This window comes from Pituophis catenifer, unplaced genomic scaffold, assembly GCF_029215685.1.
Source record: "Pituophis catenifer annectens isolate HBS135680 unplaced genomic scaffold, rPitCat1.0.hap2 SCAF_1, whole genome shotgun sequence".
NCBI lineage: Eukaryota > Metazoa > Chordata > Lepidosauria > Squamata > Colubridae > Pituophis > Pituophis catenifer.
In genome coordinates, this window is record NW_027256881.1 from 293,716,876 (window position 1) to 293,735,624 (window position 18,749).

The following is an 18,749-nucleotide window of genomic DNA, read 5'->3' on the forward strand; positions in this document are numbered from 1 at the left end:
AGAAGCAATTTTCAGAAAGCTGATAAGATAAGCAAGACAAGACACGAAGGTATGTGAACTAAGTTGTTCTCTGCAAATTGCTTCAGTTGGCATTCGTCCTTAAATAGGCTAAGGGAGTGGCCAATTAGCCCCAAACCTTACTCTCGAGGAGACCTCCTCCTAAGGAGTCACTCCTGCCTTTTGGCAGCTCTGCGCGCCCTTGCGTTGAGAAGAGGCTCTTCCTCTTCGTCCTCTTAAGGGAACTTCTGGAGGTTCTGAAGGCCCTGGCTGAATCCCCACCTCTGGCACCACATCTTCTCCAGTCTCCTCACTATCCGACTCGAGTGCCAGCTGCACAGGCTGGCACCAGCCTTCTTGCTGTCTGAATCAGCTACTAGCTGCACAGGCCGCGTACAGGCCACAACACCCCAGCATTCTTGAATCTACAGTATTTGTTGGGTAATAAGTAAAGTTGTTCTCAATGTCTGCATTGTTTTCATGAACATTTTGTAGATCCAGAAAAATATTCATAAGAATAACAGAATTGGAAGGAAATGAATGAAAACTAGCCAACCTAGAACTAAGGAGAAATTTCCTCACAGTTAGAACAATTAATCAGTGGAATGAATTGCCTCCAGAAGTTGTGGATGCTCCAACATGGGAGATTTTTAAGACAAGATTGGACAGTCATTTGTCTGAAATGGTATAGGATCTCCTTCCTGCTTGAGCAGGATTGGACTGGAAGACCTCCAAGGTCCGTTACAACTCTGTTACCACAGCCCTGTAACCTTATTCATATTGATTCAAGTAATTGACTGAACAGGAAGTGATTTCAGATCTAAAATGGTTTAACCTGCTTTACTATCTCTTCAGCACTGACTTTGTGGTCTCTGCTTGTCTCACTGCCTATAAATAAGATTTGGGGCATTGCTGCCCTCTCTCTGCTTATTTCTGAATTAGTAGTAGTCATTAAATTACTGGTGAAATAATCTAGAATTAAGCTTTATTTTATTCAGCCTATCTCATGCTGGATCAGATACTAGCACTTTTAAAGCCTAAGTATAGCAAAGACATACAGAAACTTCTGATTGTTTGTAGTTGTCTGGTGGCATATTTTTGTAGCCCATATATGATAGCTCTATATCATTGAGTTATGGGAACAACTTCATCCTCCACCACCTTTTACAATGGAGCCAACACAGTTGCAATTCTGGGTGCAAGACTACACTGTTTTGACAAGGAAGGAAGAAAATTATTCATATATGAAATTATATACCTCCAGAATGCTTAAGGTGAAGGTAAAGGTTTCCCTGTTCAGTCATGTCCAACTCCAGGACGCGGTGCTCATCTCTGTTTCTTGGCTGAGGGAACCAGAATTTGAGGCATTTTCTGTGGTCATGTGGCCAGCAGGCCATACGCCAAAAGTGCATGAAATACTGTTACCTTCTCACCAAAGTTGTACCTATTAATCTACTCACATTTGCATGCTTTCGAATTGCTAGGTGGGCAGGAGCTGGGAAGCATGGCTGTCCGGTCTCCAACCTGAACTGTCAGCTTTCAGTTCATTGTCTTTTCTGAGCTGTTGTGCTCCCAGAATGCTTACTTTAAAAATGATCTAGAATGCCTACTCAAATATTAGCATCTCCTGGTGAAAAGATGCCCAAATAGCAAAAAAATATTCCTAATCTTTTCTTTCCCATGGCTAAAATTTTGCTAATTTGCTAAAAAGCAAATCAAGGCAGGATGAGGGATCTGGAACTAAGACTTTATTATATATAGTAGTGATAGCACTACTAAGGCTTCAATATGAAGTTACAGATAAATATCTCCCCTTTGAAAGACACCAACTTTTAAATACAAAATTTGTTGGATAGGCTGCAGAAATTCAAAATCACAGCCAGATGTAGTAGCATGTACCTAGATGCATGGAGGCTGCTACACATCTTGTATTTTAGCAGTTCCCTTTTATAATCTGTGAGATTTTAGATGATCTATTTTACTGTCTCACAAGGTTCAAACATTTTATCTATAGACCTCACATTTCTTGTTTTAATTTTACTACTGTGTTATTCTTTGCCACTAATAATTCTTCTACTTTTGTCTCTGTTCCATGGCCTTTAGGAGTGGTCTCTTTAACTTTAGATAATGTTTAGGGTTTTTATCAAGATTATGAAGAATCTGATAATACTTCACTATTTTTAGAAGTTTTTTTTTTAATTTTCCATCTAGATAACTGGCTTCTTGTTAAGTAGCAGATTATTGTTATTTTACTCTTTTATCCTTTTTGTTAATCTCAAAAAATCTTATCTACTACCTTCATAGTAGGGTTGTGTCCCATCAGTGTTTAATTGGGATACAACTATAGCAACAGTTTGCTAACTATAGGAATCAGATTGCTATGATTGATAAAGCTTCTCCAGAACTGGGGATCTTTAACACTTTAATATTGAAATTGTAAGATATATCACAGTTACCACAGTCATTCCATTTAGTTCCAACTATTCCATCATTGATAATGCTACAATTGAAAATTATTTTCATTACTTATCGTAAATACTTTTGAAGACTCAGTATTGTAGACTTTGCCCATTGGCCCTTAGCAACACAATGAATCTGTCCCTAAACCAGCTCTAGCATCTTCCAGTGCCGGGCATTATAAGCCTTTCAGATCAGGAAAAGGAGAATTCAAATTATATTAGTCAGCATGTCAGTTTTCTGATACTTAAACAAGTAAACCTCCTGCAGTTTACTTTTTAAAAATATGAATATTGCATACAACAGGAAATTCTTCAGGAGCAGTATCATGGTCATATTCATATATACGTGCACTGAAAATGCAGTAATTTATGGTTAACAGGTATTATTTTCCTTCACAGATATTGACGCTTCAGAAATGTAGGCAAGAAAAATTTAATTGGAATCCTAAGCAGGTATTAGATAGTGGTGTAAGAATACTAGATTGAAAAGAAAACTTGTAAATGGATGGGGAAAAAAAAACCATGCATAGATGCTCACAGAAACCCTTCCTAAAAGATCACTATTTTTTTTAATGACAGACATATTGAACTCTTCATATAGTTACAGAGGATTTTATTCAGACCTTCCTATCTTCAAGGACTAGGAGTAGAACACAATAAATTAAAGAGAAGTATGTAAAGAAGGAAGGAACAAAAAAAGGGGTGGTTTTACTAAACCATCAAGAATATTTATGAAATAGAAAGTTTAGTGAGCTTGTTTCCATTATTTTTGCCTCCAGGACCCTAATTCATCCTATTTTGTATCTTCTTAGTATAGATAACATAAGCTAAATATGTTTAAATCCTTGAATTCACTTCAAGGAATAAGAAAGTACAGTACTGAAACATGAAATGCTGAGCGCTTTCTATATTATAAAGGTTATGTTTGGATATTGAGGACATTGGTAATAGTACAGTAAATATTTAAACCAATGTTCAATCCTTTTCTTAAACTGCAAAAATCATTTGTCAAAGTCAAAGTCTTTATTGTCATTGTACATGATGTATACAATGAAATTGGTTTAGTGCAGTCCATACAAGAATACAAGACAACATGAATAATATAAAGAATAATCCTTATACAAGTAGTCAGGGGGAAAAGAGCCAGTCATACGTTTCCATATGTACGTCATATTCTGTGCAACATGTATATTACTCTGGTGTATGTTCTTATATCATGGTATATGCATATTACACACTACACTGGCACCAGTGAAATTCATCATATTAATCTGTTTGTGGTGCTGTATTGTGTTTAGGAGTGTGACAGCCCATGGGTAAAAGCTGTTTTTAAACCTGTTTGTCTGGCTGGCTATATGTCTGTGTCTTTGGCCCGATGATAAAAGTGAAAAGAGACACTGGCCAGGGGGACAATTGCATATTTTAATCCCACAGGGGGACAATTGCATATTTTAATCCCACAGTTAATATAAATTAATATAAACTTCTATTTCAGAAAAAAATAGTTAATTTGTTCCACTACAATGAAATTACAAAACTGCTGGTACTTTAAAACTAGTTTTGCATTATATTTACTTTCTGTGAATCCCTGAGCATTTCTGTGATGCTTACTGAAAGAAGAGGAATTAATATATCTATTAAATTTGGTTCTGAACTTCATAAAAATAGCCTCTGTTTGCCATTTCCAAAAACAGTTACTAACATTAGTTCTAATACGAACACCCATGTTGAATATGTTGTCAGTTCGAGCATGAATTTGATTTCTTCATAATACAGGACAGCAGTTCCTTCCTTTCTTGAAGTAATGGAAATTGCCTTAACTGAAGCTATATTACATATTTATATCAAGGATCAGTCTGCAAATTCATTCTTCTCCAGAGAAGCAGAAAGATCATGTGAAAATGGTGACCACATGTTGTCAGACTGCATGATTTAACAAAACCAAAGGCAATCATTTCAAAGAAAAATGTTTTATTTTCTGCCAGCAAAATATAATGGGGAGAAATTGACTGGTATTATTTTTAAAAATTGCTCAAATCACTGTAGTTAGTGTAAAATTGTCTCTGGAACCATTTCCTGGAAGTTAACCAGACACAAGATTGTATCCTTTATATTTTGAATACTGAAGCTTGTATTTCATCTGTCCTGTTTGAAGCCCATCAGGTGTAATAGCCTTTTTGATACTTTCTTCATTTACCCTTTCCTTTTCCTACTTTTAACTCTGATGCAGAAACACAATCAAACTTACATGGCTAGGATTTTTAGGTAATATTAGTTACACACAGATCTTTAGCAAATTTGAATTTTTATGGGCTTGTTTTGTCAACATTAAATTTAAGGTTAGACTTAATATGTGGTATTATTTTGATCAGATAGCCCTAGTTTCAATTTGGGAAGGTAGGTTCCTTTCTGTACTAAAATTGACAGCATATATTCCAAAGCATTCAGAAATATACCAGCCAAGATTATGACAACGTTTTTAAAGAAACTTGGGAATTTTCAAATGAGTATTTTCAAATGAAATTTATCTTTTTTTCAATTATTACATTACCCTGTAGAAGATAATAAAAGAAACTCTCTGTGGTTTTCACAATTAGTGAACATTTTAACTTTTTTGCTTAATCCCCTCCCTGACATTTCATGTTCCATTTATATCCATATTAATTGTACAGCTGTTTTTACTGGTAAGATTTTCATTACTCTACCATCTAAAAAATCCTTTCGTATTTCTTAATATATTCTGGAATGAGGCTAACAATCATCTTCATATTGATTGTTGGAGAGTATATGTACGTATAGCATGTATATCTCTGTGTGTACACACAAACATATTCACCCACACCCACATACATACATATATTAGGTAGAAAATAGCTAATACAATGACATCAGATATGGCTATATTTATACTGTGCTTATATATTAATGTCTGAAGCAGATGCCTTATAAATTATTCATCAGATTAATAATAATTTTAATAATTAATTATAGTAATTTTATATGGCATTTATGATTAGGAGATTTACAGTTAGAAAAGATATTCAAGTCTCTGTTAAAATATTTGAAACTGGAAATGGTGTGATTGAATAATATCATTCCATTCTCTAATAAATATAGCATTATTCATTGAGTGGAAAGGGAATTAAGAAAAGTAAAACAAGGACTTTCACTGTTATTAAGATTGAAGCTCTAAAATTATAACTTTTCAGTAGTTTATTTTGCTGTATTTCCATTTTTGTCTTATAAATAAAATAATTGCTTGTACTATGATATAATTTTCTGAATGTAAGTAAGTTGAAGTGATAAAATGTGTATGAAATAAATTAATAGAAAATGTTGACTCTGAAATATGTGTATTGTTATTAAGATTGCTCAAAGCATGTCTCTTAAATCATGTATCTATACATCTTCAATTGATTTTTCCATGGCAAAGAATATGGATTCTGAAATATGATTTATTTATTATTTCAATTTTAAGGCCAATTCCAGTGCAAATCTGGGCAGTTTACAATTTAAAAAATGAAAAAGAAAATTTTCACATATCAGAAAAAAAGAATACAGCTGACTAGAAAACAGAATCAAAACCAAAGATTTCAACTATCATCTTAACTGAAGGCCTGGGATTCATACAGCTGAGTTCAATCTAACAAGAACTGGAACCAAATTCCTGTGAGGTTCTCATCTCATCATATTTCAGGAATAAACTAGGTTTGAGTTTTTGTAGGAAAGTACTCTTGAATCATGGGAAATATATGGACTCCTAAATTGGAAACAAACTAGTACTGTATAGTAGCCATTAAATTGTGATTCCGCCTTCAACTAACATAGTAAACAAATACCATCAGTGACTTCAATTATTCATAACAATCTACATACTCTGTTTTGTGCAAGATTAGCAACATTAAATAGTATATAAATATAATTCACAAGTATAAAACATGTTTTATCAGGATTAATGGGCTACGGTACTGACTTTTTGAATATATTGAATTTGGTATGTTTCAGAGCATATAAAATCCCTTCCAGCTTCCAAGCATTATATGATATTGCTGATAACATATAATGGTGAGGTACGTCCAGCTCACCTGACAAATATATACTTTATAGATTTTTAGTTATAGTTCTTGTCTGAGTTATTAAAAGGACAAATATAATTCTTGAACAATTGCTCAAAGTAGGTGCTAGTCATAACTCTTACTATGTACTGATCTTTAGTGCTTCTTCCATCATTAGATTTTAGGCTTTTCAGGATGTTATGATTTTCCAAGTATGTATGACATCTTTTAATTTTTTAAAAAATGATTTAGGAACTTAAACATTTTGAAGAAGTGCAAAAAGAGAACATATCTAATCAGATCTAAGTAGTCCTTGCTTAATGAGCATTCATTCAGTGAGCGTTCAAAGTTGCAATGGTACTGAACAATGTGATTACAACCACTCCTTGTGGTTGCATTTGTTGCAGCTTCCCTACGATCCTGTGATCACCATTTGTGACCTTTGTGACAAAATCAAAGTTGAAGCTGGCAGGACGTTGTAAACAATGATCTCATGATAGTTGCTTAATAATCTTGCGAGAGCTGCCTAATGATGTCAGCTAGGACTGTAAGTTGCTACAGTCATCTGAGGTTATGCTTTACAACCACGTTGCAGCTCTCAATTACTGTCATTAAGCAAGGACTGGAACAAACTGAAGTACTGATAAATTTGGAGAATTATGGATTGGTTTAAATTAAGAAAGTTTAGGATTTGTATTTATACGCTTGGAGAGAATATAAATAATATGCTTAGGAACCCTGATGGCACAGTGGTTAGAATGCAGTGTTGCAGGAAAACTCTGCCAGAGCCTGGAGTTCAATCATCATGGGGCTCAAGGTTGACAAAGACTTACATTTTTCCAAGGTTGGTAAAATGTGAATCCAGATTATTGGGGGCAATATGTAAATCTACTAAAGAGTGCTGTATAGCACTATGAGATGGTATATAAGTCTAAGTGCTGTTGCTATTGTTTTGCTACCGTATTATGTATTATAATTATGCATTATGTTTACAGTAAATAGAAAGCCATCATATTTCTGCATATGTTAATATTTTTAAAACTCAGGAGAGAGGCTGAGTTTTATCATTTATAGATTTCTAGTGTTTATTAGGATGGTGCTTTGACAGCAACGAAAAGTCAAAACATTAATAAAATGCTTGCATGTACTTCAAACATTTAAACTTCAGCAACTAATACTGTTTTCCTGAATAGCGTAGAGATCAGAGATTGGCTCCCCTTTCATGCTTGGTTTCCTGATGAAATACTAGTAGTTTTATTTAGCTTGGGGAAGAGAAAATCAAGGATAAGAAATTAATTCTAGACTTAGGGTATCAATTAATGTGAAAAGATGCTTAAATTTTAGAGATCAATCAATTCTTATATAACTATGTCATATTCCCTTAAACATCATATCTATAAATCTTTCTTTTTAAAAAAACTATAATTATCACAAGTAGAACTTTACATACTTGTTTTAAGCACATATAACTACAAAATGCCATCCAGATAAATTAGGAAAGGAATATAGATAAATGATAGATAACATGCTAGATACTTGGCTTGTTATGTTATAGCAATTATATGGTATTTGAAGATAATTTCTATGTAGTAAGAATCCAGGGGAATACTGTAATTTTTAACTGTTTTCCCACAAGCTATTTATATGAGAAGCCACTTATTCAGGGTCATTCTCCTTTGGGGTTGGTATCTACAATAGGAAGTTTTGAGAACAAATGCCTTTCCAAAATATAAACTGCCCTTCTGTTTTTGCTTATCCACTAAGGTTAGGCATAATTGGTATGTTTTGATCGGTTTAATCCAGTGGTTCCCAATGTGGGGCCCACGCTCCACAGAGGGGCAATTTGATTTTTAATGGGGGCAATTGCAACCTTGTTTAAACCAAATTAATGGCCTTTTAGGCTTCCTCCGCGTGAGTAGTAGTTCACTTTTTGAATAGTAAAAATTATATGTCAAGGAGGTGGGAATCAGGATTTTAGACATGCTTAGGTGGGGCATGGCCAAAAAAAGATTGGGAACCACTGGTTTAATCAAACATTGCATCATTGAGAGTCAGAAAGCATGGGTCCTTTTCCTTCACTCCAGAGATTTATGTCCTCCTCACCTGAATAATGTTTCAGAAGGCCTTAAAAATCTGTCTCTTCTCACATATGTAGAGTGTTTGTGGAGCCCTGTAGTTGATCTTTTGTTAGAGGGAGTAAGTTTAGATGTACAGGATTTTCTTGTAACTTTTCTTGACTTTTTTAAAAAAATATTCTTACTTGATATAAGCTACCCAGACTAATTTTAGAGTTGGGCACTTCCAAATTTCAGGATAATAAATACATAAACAACAGCTAGAGGCATGTAGTAGAAATTATTGACATGGGGAGCCTACTTATTAAGGGAGTATACATCTAACAGAATTCTACAGTATTCTTTTTTATAGTTGACTTGGGCTTTCATACACTGACTTAGATTTTTCTAAGGAGATGTAAAATCAATAATTATGGGTGTCTGTCTTACAAAAATTGTGGGACCAGAGTCATTCTTGGAAATAATAGCATGAGAACCAGTACATTACTTTGCAACATGATCTCCCATCTCTTTTTAAATTAAGGTTTAAAAAGGCAAGTAAAAAGTCATATGGCTGGGTAATCTAATAGGTGCCATGGAAATAGAGATAGTCCTCAATTTATTATCATAATGGCATCTGGAAAATTCATTAATTAATTCATTAATTTTCATGACTGTTATAAATCACGGCACCTATGTGACCAACTCAGGTTTTTTTGCTCCAATCATTAAGCTAACACCATGGTCATAAAGCAAATCCATTCATTCCTGTTGGCTTTTGTGCTGGACAGCAAAAACATGTCACAAATCATGGACACATGACTGGAATGAAGCCGTTGGCTGTAACAGTGAGCCTCTTGCCAAGCATCTGAAATGTGATCATGTGACTACAGGGACAGGGTGCTACCATTGGAACTCTGGAACTGGATTGTAGATAACTGTTGGGAAGGGTTCAATGTAACTTTCAACAGTCACTAAACAACTAGTCATTAAACAATCCTTTAATCCTTTGCACATAAATATCCCCAGGGAACATATTGGATCATCTATACCTAACATGACCTCTTGGAAGCAGCATTTTGGGATTGAACAGACAGTACTTGGTAGGAAATCACATTCTCAGTTGTGTTAACTGTTTGGGTAATAATAGTGTTATAATATATAATGGTGTCTTTTTTTAGATAGAATAAAAAGGCTTATTTTAAAAAAAATTCTGAAATAAAATCTGCTCTGTGGTTGGGTTTTTTTTTTTTTTTGGAAACTCAGCCAAAACAGGAATCACATAAAAATTACTGCTGTTCCACCAAATTAGATTTTTTGATATATTTTTAATTGGAGTCCATAAGTAAAATTCTTGATTTTTTTTTTAAGATGAACAATACAAATTGCAGATACTTTGTAGAGAAATCTCAGTTCAAAAGAAGTGTTTATACACAGATGAGGTTGCTAACAAATAACATGTCATATGATAATGAGGCTGTTTTTTTTTTTCTTCAGTAATTTCACATTTGCAAACTACACTGCTGGGAAAGTAAGTGAAGTATTTATCTATTCTATTTTTACACTGACAAATCTATGTAAACGACCAGGGTGCCTAACGGAAACAAAGCAAGTATATGTAAAAAAGAAGTCTCCGCTCTAAATCAGCTATACAGCACCTTCAAAGACAATATATTACCCTTGTTCAGAATGCTCATTTCCACATGAGTATTCTTTTTAATGGAGAAGACTTCAATTTATGTTTAAGAACAAATAAACTGTAGTACTTTGACAGCCGTTCACACTTAATTCTTTGCGTTAAACCAACAGCATTCTTTTTAACAAACATCCATTGTTATGACAATGTCTCAGGCAGAATTTATGAGAAATGAAATTATGTTACCAAGGAGATAGCATTTACTATAATGGAGAGTAGATCCTAGAAAATGGCCCCTTTTACAGCAGCTCAGAACAGAGCCACAAAAGCAATTGATTGGTCTTGGCATTTAGTCTTATATCAGCTGTGTCATCCATTGCTTCAGGAGTGAGAACACTAATCTAAAGTGACATTTCTGTTCTGGCGGGCATTTCTGCCCTGATGAAAGCAATTACTTCATTCTTAAATGATAATTTGCAGGAGTTTCAACCACTTTAATTGATAACTTTTTGTTCTGAGAAGTTCAATTGTGAAGTGATTAGCTGATTTTGTAAATAGAAATTTAAGGTGTGAAATGTACAATTTGCCCCGAGATAAAAGTTCTACTTAACTAGGTAGTTTTACTAGAGAGAGCAGACAGTTCTCTGCTGTTTTTAAGCTGCCAACTGAATGGTTGAGGGAGCAGAGAAAAAGATATAGTACTATTTGTATTCTAGATGAACAATTATTATTTGTGATACAGTTGATAACAATTTATTTAAGTGATGCTTGAACCAAGAATAGAGTAATGCAAAAAAGTCTGTATACAAATAAAAATATAGTGTATTGCTAACATCTGTCATGTTTCTTTTTTCTCCAGAAAAAACTCAACATTCCTTTGAGTATTAACATCTCAAATATAAACTTTAAAGATTTGCAAAATCTTCTTGCTATGTGTACATATTTGACACAGTTTTTATTCTTTATAGATGTAATGGTATCCGGTTTTGTATTTAATGTGTCAAATAGGAAATATAAAGTAAAAATGAAGGTCAAACTGATTTAGCACATCAAACAGTTTTTGTCAGCCAAGCTTAATATATCCTGAGTTTGTGGAACAAATGAAATTTTGCTGCTGTGTTACACTTTGCTTCCAAACAACCATTACAACTGGTTTTATATATTGTGTGATCATCAGAGCATCAAACAGTGCATCTCTACTGACGTGTTGCAGTGATGATCTACAGCAGCAATCTGCCATTTATATAAGGACAAAATGTGCATCTATATTTAGTTGTGAAATTGGCCTATTATACTCTTGATGTTTACAGAGGCTAACATAAATTAATGATGACAGCTATGAGTAGTGCATTAGTTAAGCAGCAGAGTTTTTACCTTGAACTTGAAGGTTCCAAGTTTAACTTCCAGCATGTATTCTAGACAGCTTTATTTGCACATTAAGGCATTTTTCTTGGACAGGTTTAAAAAAATTATGCTCTGCTATAAATAACAGCATTTGCTATTTATTTACGTATTTGCCTAAATTTTGCATTTTGTCAAAAGTGATATAGTATGGAAAAAAATATTTCATTCATATCCATTCAAAACATTTACTGAGGCATAGGCCACATTCCGGTTCATCCAATAACTACCCTGAAAAGTTTGGTAGAGCAACATACATAGTTTGTCAGATTTTATTTTATTTCTTGTTGCTTTAAACTGCTAACCCGCAAAGGTTGTCATGCAGTTCATGTCAAAAGTGGTACAGATTCTGTAGCAACCATAGATTCTACTGTTAACTCTGACCGGAGTCTGACAAGTAAGCAGGTGTTCAAAGGAATGCAAGTTAAAATGATGAAATCTTTGATGAATTTTTAATGGCTGAATTTTTAATATAGACCTTCTTTCAGTCTGCATTCCACATTAATTGATAACTAGTACAGCTCTGCAGTGCTAGATTCTTCTAAGCAAACAAATCTATCGTCTGTCTATCTATCTATCTATCTATCTATCTATCTATCTATCTATCTATCATCCATCTATCTATCTATCTATCTATCTATCTATCTATCTATCTATCTATCTATCTATCTATCTTCTATCTATCTATGTCTATCTATCTATCTATCTATCTATCTATCTATCTATCTAACTAACTATCTATCTATCTATATCTATCTATCTTCGGTTTCTCCTCAGATCTTATTTGTTCCTTCTTTGTAGAAGAATTATTAAAGGTTTTGACTTCCTTCTTTACAAGAAACAGGATTTATTTTCTTATGACGAAAAGTCATTTTTATTAAAGAGAAATATTGCATCAATATTTGAGCACTTGTATCCAAATCTTTTTCCCAGTCAGAAATCTAGAGGAATGTCAATATTAGTAAGTGTCAATATTAGTATGAAGTCTTATAAACTCTGGATGGATGGATGGATGGATGGATGGATGGATGGATGGATAGATAGATAGATAGATAGATAGATAGATAGATCAATAGATCGATAGAAGAGAGGGAGAGAGAACATGGCATTAGATTTCTTTATAACTTTGAAGAACCAGCAGTTTCAGAAAGTGTCAGGCATCACTCCTGTCAGTTGTGGGTTTTTTTTTTCTTTTTCCTTTTTTAAGCGGAATACAGATGCAGAATCTTCCTATAGACCTGTGATGGTGGTGGTATATGGTTCATGTTTCCTGTTCTCTCAATAAGATAGACATCTGGTTTTTAATGCTACATTACCAATATAGAAGCTCAGATGTTCTGCTTGTAGGAGTAACTTTAATGACAAACAATAGCTTTGTGCAAATCTTCAAATGTAACTTTTGCCTTGATGAAGATTAATACAGAGTACCCTCTGAAGCTGATTTGAGTTCAGGATACCCCCTCTCCCCCCCCCCCTTTTTTTTTAAAAAAAAAGCAGTATCTCCTTGCTTCTTATGTCTTACCTGGGAATTTTACTTAGCAAAAGAGGATACCATGCATGTGGGAAAACCACTTATGTCTTGCAAAACTTTTGGACAAGTCTTCAGAGTAATGTGAAACACTTTGATAAAGAAAATACTGTGGTCTTTGGATGTGTCACATTCCATAAACTGTCTGACACTAAACATTTCTTTGAGCCAAGTCCCACTACTTTGGAAATAACCAGAGAGAAGTGAGCAACCTACATATCCCTTTCCTGATTTTTCACTTTGTTCCTTTTTTTGATTCAATTTCTCTGTTTCTGTGTGTTCCTCTATGCAAAAGATTGGGAAGCAGCCAAGGCCAAGATGGTTAGTGCTGTAAAAGAAAACACACACCGTGGGGATACTCATACAATTCTGTTACCTGAAAGTTAGAGGACAAGGAGAAGTAGTGGGTCTGGCTGCTGTCATCAGCTTTCTATGCCTGCTAATAGTAGCTAATGCAAATGGATAGTAGATTAATGTACAAGCTGTGTCATTCCACCTGCCTTATGCCATTATATCATAGTCTGAACAACCTTTCAGCCTCTAGGGCCTTATTTTATGGTTATAGTCCTCCAAGCCAATCACTATTTATTACAAGTACAGTGCTGCCACTACAAAAGACTTTTGGTAAAATGTGTGTAATGTGGTAGGGTGATACTTCTCATTTCCAGAATAAAAGTAAAGAAATGTTGAATGTTTTCTGAAGTGAAGAACAAAAAGCAGACTGAAATAAAACATTAAATAGAATATTAAAAAGGCAGTGTTAGCCCGATTGTTGTAATGCGAAAATTGTAGCATAACACTTGTAACGAGCATAGCAGCTGTAATGATATGCAAGAGTCTGCTTTTAAAAAATGAGTTTCCTAAAGGGTGAAATTGAGTTAAAATTGGTTTGCTTATATATGGGAACATAATCATTTGCAGGGGAGCAAATGTCATGACATACTCGTTTGCATTAGATGTAAGGATGCAGGCAGGTAAGCATGGCACATATGCAATGACGTTGCCATTGTCATTTTGGCATAACTGCAACTTGCTGAAGACTGGACTGGGAAAATGTAAAGGCTATGGAATACTTGGGAATAAAACCTGTTAAATTCAATGGCTCTTCCTTCAGACATGGTTAAAACTAAACTACCTATAAAATGAGAGTCCAGTCTAACATGCACCAAGTAAGCTATACATATTTCCTACTTAAATTAGTGCAGATGACTGTTTTATTATTTTATTCAATTATTTATTTTATTCAATTTATATCCCACCCTTCTCCAAGTGGACTCAGGGCGGTGCACAGCCAGAACTAAAACACATACCAATACAAAATTTAAAATTTTTAAAAGGATTATATGACTTTGGCCCAAAATTTAAAACATTCAAACTAAAACCCATAGTCAATTTAAAAAGCTAAAAAAAGGGGGGGTTCACGCCAGCCCTGCTTGATGGAAAAGAAAAGTTTTTAGGGCACGGCGAAAGACCTGGAGATCCGATATTCTATGTATCTCCGGGGGCAAATCGTTCCAGAGGGCAGGAGCTGCCACAGAGGAGGCCCTCCCCCTGGGGGTCGCCAGCCGACATTGCCTGGCTGACGGCACCTTGAGGAGTCCCTCTCTGTGGGAGCGTACTGGTCAGTGGGAGGCTATCAACGGCAGAAGGCGGTCCCGCAAATACCCAGGTCCTATGCTATGGAGCGCTTTAAAGGTGGTGACCAACACCTTGAAGCACACCTGGAAGACCACTGGAAGCCAATGCCACTCACGCAGGAGAGGTGTCACATGGGAGCGCCCCTCGCTCCCATAATCACCCGTGCGGCCGCATTCCGCACCAGTTGGAGCCTCCAGGTGCTCCTCAAGGGGAGCCCCATGTAGAGAGCATTGCAGTAGTTCAGGCGGGAAGTAACGAGTGCCTGAGTGACTGTGCGTAAGGAGTCCCGATCCAGAAAGGGACGCAACTGGCGAATCAGGCGAACCTGATAAAAAGCCCCCCTGGCCACGGCCATCATATGCTCTTCTAAAGACAGCCGTGCATCCAGGAGGGTGCCCAAGTTGCAAGCCCTGTCCATGGGGGCCAATAACTCGCCCCCAATAGCCAGCGATGGCACCAGCTGGCTATATTGCGACGCCAGAAGCCACAGCCACTCCGTCTTGGAAGGGTTGAGTCGAAGCCTGCTACTCCCCATCCAGATCCACACGGCTCCAGGCACCAGGACATCACTTCAAGGGCATCGTTGGGATGGTCTGGGGTGGAGATGTACAGCTGAGTATCATCAGCGTACTGATGGAACTCCACCCCAAAGCCACGGATGATCTCACCCAGCGGCTTCACATAAATGTTGAACAGAAGGGGCGAGAGGACCGACCCCTGCGGCACCCCACAAACAAGGCACCTCGGGGTCGACCTCTGCCCCCCTGCCAACACCGACTGTGACCGGTCAGAGAGATAGGAGGAGAACCACCGCAAAATGGTGCCCCCCACTCCCAACCCCTCCAACCGGCACAGCAGGATACCATGGTCGATGGTATCAAAAGCCACTGAGAGATCTAACAGGACCAGGATAGAGGAGTAACCCCTATCCCGAGCCCTCCAGAGATCATCCACCAACGCGACCAATGCCGTTTCCATGCTGTGCCCAGGCCTGAAGCCGGACTGGAGCAGATCCAGATAGACAGCTTCATCCAGGTACCCAGAAAGCTGTCGTGCCACCACACTCTCAACAACCTTCGCCAAGAAGGGAAGGTTGGAGACCGGATGGTAGTTATCCAAAACAGCCGGATCCAGAGCAGGCTTCTTGAGGAGGGGCCTCACCACCGCCTCTTTCAAGGCAGATGGCAAGACACCCTCACTCAAGGAAATGTTGATAATTCCCTGGAGCCAGCCTTGCGTAACCTCCCGGGAGGCCAGCACCAACCAGGAGGTACACGGGTCCAATAAACATGTGGTCGCGTTCAGCCGCCCCAGTATCCTGTCCACGTCCTCGGGAGCAACAGGGTCGAACTCCTCCCAAATGGCAGTCTCAAGACTGGCACCCATCATCCCGTCTGTACCTACCCAGTCAGAGACCAAGCCTTCCTGAATCTGAGTGATTTTATCGTGCAGATACTGGACAAAATCCTCAGCACGGCCCTACAAAGGATCCTCCAGCGCTCCCAGATGGAGGAGGCAGCGGGTCACCCTAAACAGGGCAGCCGGGCGGTTATCTGCCGATGCGATAAGAGTGGAAAAATAGTTACATTTTGCCACTTTTATCGCCACTAGGTAGGTCTTAATATGAGACCTTACCAGTGTTCGGTCAGATTCGGAGCAACTAGATCTCCAACTGCTCTCTAGGTGTCTTTTCCAGCACTTCATCTCCCTCAGCTCCTCGGAGAACCAAGGAGCCAGGTAAACTCAGCGACGGGTCAGAGGCCGCACAGGCACGACTCGGTCCAAAGCGTCAGCGGCTGCCCTATCCCAGGCAGCCACCAGCTCCTCAGCTGAGCTATGAGTCAGAGCCTCAAGAAGTGGTCCAAGCTCCATCTGGAACCTATTAGGATCCATCAAGTGCCTGGGGCAGAACCATCTGGTCTGTTCCGCCTCCCTGCAGCGGGGTGGGGTGGTTAGAAAGTCAAGCCTAAGAAGGGAATGATCCGACCATGACAAGGGCTCAATCACTAACTTCCCTATCTCGAGATCATTCATCCACTGTCCAGAGACAAAAATCAAGTCCAGAGTGTGTCCTCCCATGTGAGTGGGTCCATGAATTAATTGGGTCAGGTCCGTGGCCATCATGGAAGCCGTGAACTCCCGGGCCGCCTCAGACACTTCGCCGACAGACAGCAGGTTAAAGTCCCCCATGACCATAAGCCTGGGGGTCTCCACCGCCACCTTGGCAATCACATTGAGGAGCTCGGGCAGGGCCGCCGACACGTGGCAGGGAGCCAGCTACGTAATCAGCAAGCCCATCTGCCTCCCTTGTCCCCACTTCACAAGGAGGGACTCACATTCGGCTATCTGAGGTACAGTGGCCTCCCTTGGAGCAAGACCTTCCTTTACCAGAACCGCCACCCCCCCCACCCCTCCCCTGGGACCTTGGCTGATGGAATGCATAGAAACCCGAAAGGCATATCTCAACGAGGGGAACCCCCCCTCCTCGACCAAAAAGGTCTCCGTCTTTTTTATAGAAAAGAGGAACTATTAAAAGAGATGATGATGTTATCTGTTTAAACTTGAATTAAAATGATAACAGTTCAGTGGTAACAAATTTAAAGTATCACAAAGTGATAGACATAACACAGGAAATTTCTAAATTCAAATATACTGATATGGGATCTGGGCTAGTTATGATTAATCAGAAAGGGGTCTTCCCAGAAAATCAGAAAAAATCTTGTACCTTTTCTGACTAGCAAATTGTATTAAAAGACATAAAGTAAAGGTTATGATTCTTTGCCACAATTCCATGTCACTAACATGACTATTCTCCTAAAATGGGATTTGGGCAGGATGATGAGAGAGCTCAATGAAAATCTCTTGTGCAACTACATTAAGAACATTGCTTATAGTTCAGGTTGCCACACCTCAAAAATGATACTGTAGAACTGGGAAACACAGAAAGGAAAAAAGTATTAAGAGAAAGCAGGTAGAATATATAAACCTATGTATGATATAGTACAGATAAAGAAAATCTTTCTTCATAAAAAGTATATTTAGCATTTGTAATTTGTTATTTTATTATTTGGAAGAATTTTAAAAGGTGATGACATTAATTCATGGACTATGGAATTATTAATTATAATGATTACATGTTATTTCCAGTAATGGAGGCAATAGGTTTCTAACACCACCTGCTGAAGTTAATAAGTGTTGCTTAGAGTCTTCCTTGTGGGCCTTCCATTGGCTACTGTGAGAAACATAGAATTAACTAACAACAATCACTGAAAAAAGTGACTTATGACTGTTTTTCACACTTGTGACTGTTATGCTATAACAGTGATCACATGATCTCTATGATCATGTGATTTATATTCAGATGCTTGACAGTTGACTCACATTTATGATGGTTGCAGTGTCCTGGAGTCATGTGATCGCCTTTTGTGACATTCTGACAAGCAAAGTCAGCGGGGAAACCAGATTCACTCCATAACTGTGTTACTAATTAAACAACATTTACAAACGCAGCAAGAAAAGTCCTAAAATGGGGCAAAACTCACTTAACAAATTTCTCACTTAACAACACACATTTTGGGCTCAATTGTGATCATAAATTGACTGAAAATCCAGTTTCCCACTTCAACATAAAGCCAGTATTGACTCTAGCACAGCCTTTTGGTAGACAGCCTTACATAACAAGGACATGATATCAAGAAGGTTGCTCCTCTCATGTCCCTACACCATTTCAGTTTCCAGTCATAGAACACAAGCTTTGGAATAGAAATGGGTTTTCAACCATTTTAACCCCAGTGAGGTGCTGTTCGTAATTGGTGTTCATGACATAGTCTGGCTGCTCTAGTCTTAGACTGTATGAATGAACCACTCGGGTTGAACCATTCAGATTGTAATTCTTGACAGGCCAGCCAAAACTGCTAAAAGTGATCTCAGCTACTGAAACCGTAATGATAGTCCAGCAATATTTCCAAGCTTTGCATTTGT

At 37.5% G+C, this 18,749-nt stretch overlaps 1 protein-coding gene across 1 annotated transcript in view; it reads left to right on the forward strand.

Annotated features, from left to right (window-relative positions):
* The window catches only part of NPAS3 (neuronal PAS domain protein 3), a 745,489-nt gene that overhangs the window by 230,326 nt on the left and 496,414 nt on the right, over nucleotides 1-18,749 (forward strand). The window lies entirely within an intron of this gene.